This window comes from Dipodomys merriami, unplaced genomic scaffold, assembly GCF_024711535.1.
Source record: "Dipodomys merriami isolate MVZ:Mamm:240054 unplaced genomic scaffold, mDipMer1.0.p SCAF_997, whole genome shotgun sequence".
In the NCBI taxonomy this organism is placed as follows: domain Eukaryota; kingdom Metazoa; phylum Chordata; class Mammalia; order Rodentia; family Heteromyidae; genus Dipodomys; species Dipodomys merriami.
Genome location: NW_027206620.1, coordinates 238320 through 240824, shown reverse-complemented (window position 1 = coordinate 240824; position 2505 = coordinate 238320). Strand labels below are relative to the sequence as shown.

Sequence of the window (2505 nt, the reverse complement as noted above, 5' to 3'; positions counted from 1 at the left end):
TATTTTCTCATTCCTAGAATAAGCTGCACATGAAGACACCACTGGTCATCATTTTCAGTCTGTACCTTTGAATATTGAGGAAAATTTTTCCTCTGCTCTATAAATTCCCTACTCTCCAGTTAGAATAATTTAGAGTAGTAAAAATGGAAAAAGATAAAATAAATCATGGTGAATAAATATGTGCAGAAAATTCACCAGATTTTTCTGACCAGTTCAACCAATGTAATCTATTGGGGAAAAACATGGACATCTCATTCCCAGTGGCACTCAAAGTCTCTCGTTAGGCAATTCTGACGAAGACAGGAAGTAAGATGAAAAAGTGAGGAATGGTATCAATTGCAAGAAAAAATTGGAGTAGGAGCCAATCAAATTTCTTTTGGATCCTGAAATTATTCAACCTACTACGGTGTGGAGACTACATTCCAAAAGGCCACCCAGATGAATACTAGGAATGAGGATGAGTATAACCCTCTTCATCGAGAAGCCTAGAGTGGACACTTAGACATTGTCCATGAATTGGTAGCTCAAGGCAGATATTCATGCAATAAATCTGAATGGCTAGACACCCCTGCACAGTGCTTATATGTGGAATAATACCAGAGTGGCTTCTTTCTTACTTCATCATGATGCAAATACCAATCCCCAATCTAAAGGTCTCTTGACCACCTTGCATCTCGCTGCTGGGAATAGAAGTAACAACTATATGCTGTATCTCTTTCTGTTGAACCATTATATCAAACCAGGTCTGAAGAACAACTTGGAAGAAACTGCATTTGGTATTTCCAAAAGGATAGGTAAGTATTACTACCTCTTTGAAGTTGTGGAAGACTGTACAGATTGTTCTCCTAAGTTGTAATGGTTTGGTTAATTTTCTTAAATTTCAAAAATGCCAGTCCATCCTTTGTGTCCCTACAATTTTTTTCACAAAACAAAGCAACAGCAATATCCTACTTTAAAAATTCATGGATTCCCAGGTGTTCTTCCAAGTGAATTGCCTGACTTTGATGTCAAAATGTATTCAAGAGTTGTTTGTATACATTTATAATAATTTCTGCAGAGTTTGTGATTTTTTTAAATCAGAAATAATTTTAACATCTTTTGAAATGAATAGTATAGAAACTAAAGATGTTCATGGTGCTTTTCTGAAAAAAGTATATCTATGTTTGTATAATGTCCATAATCTATTTAATTCGCTCCTAGATATAATACTTTGAATTCTACATTGTTATATAATGTATATGTTTATTAATAAATGTGTCCTTTCAAATTGCATTCCATATAGAAAAAGTTTAAGATTCCTTTTTTTCCTAGGTCCTTGTCTTATTTTATTTCTTTGGGATAAAATGGCAATGTTAACTAATTTCAAGTTTTGTAACGATTATGATATGTAAAGGCCTTTCTCAGGTGAAGATTTAATATACTGATGTCAAACTAACCTTCAATTCTATGAATTACTTGTATTGTTACACTTGTATTTTTGTAATCAACTTTTTAATAACTGTTTTTCATTTCTTGCATTTGAAGAATGAAAAATATGGGATATTTCACGAATTTATATATCATCCTTCTGCAAGTGCCATGTTAATCTCTGTATTGTTGTCATTTGGGTAGACCTGCTGCTGAAACATGTAGTATCCTCTAAATTTAAGTACGTAATGATACAATCTTTATACAGGCATATATTCATGGTTGACTATTTATAACAAGGAACCCTTATTGTTCCTAAAAATGCTATTGGTCTTATTTCTCTAAAATTCTGTGTATAATGAAAAAAAAAACTATTGTTGGTAGATTGCTAAAATTTGCAATTTTTTGTCAATGACTATTTTGTCGTTTTCATTTTAAATTTGAACATACTTTGAAGCCTTTACGGCTAAGTCCAAAGGTGATTGCTTTTCAAGTATTTATTTATCAACTGAGTTAGCTTTGTGGAGCTAATGTATTCAAAGTAAGCCTTGCGTAAGAGCTACTTCTTAACTTGTGCAAATTAAAATTTCCCAAATGAGGTCTTGCTGGGACAAATGTCTAGCTGACCCTTTACCCTTCTTCCATGTAGGAACAGACCAATCAGAATATCTTACCCTGACAGCATAGATTGTCCACTGGAACAAAACTAACCTTACTGACATGAGATCATAGAGAGATGAACAGTTCAGACAGAATTGTTCAGAATGGAAGGTATTTTATCAAAATATAATTGTTTATTATACTTATCATTTCAAAAGTAGCTAAAGCCAAGAAGGTGAAAAAATTGTTCATATGCATGATTACCTACTGTCCTTGCATGTCTATCATCCAACCAGGCAGGAACTTATACTACGGACTTTCTATCACCAAATATGTCCATAGGTTCTGGAGAAGTCTATACGTTTCTCCTCGATATTAGGCCTTAAATTGGTAATGTTTTAATCACAGTGTTTCCTCTTGCCTCTGGGCTCTAAATCAACAAATGGTAAAGCTTTAAGTCTAACTCTACCTAAAACAGGTAGAGATAATGGAATAATA

General features: G+C 33.4%; 1 pseudogene; it reads right to left on the bottom strand.

The window, feature by feature from the left end:
* Positions 1–1528: 1528 nt before the first annotated feature.
* On the bottom strand, positions 1529–1628 carry LOC138822182 (U6 spliceosomal RNA; annotated as a pseudogene).
* Between the last annotated feature and the right edge of the window lie 877 nt (positions 1629–2505).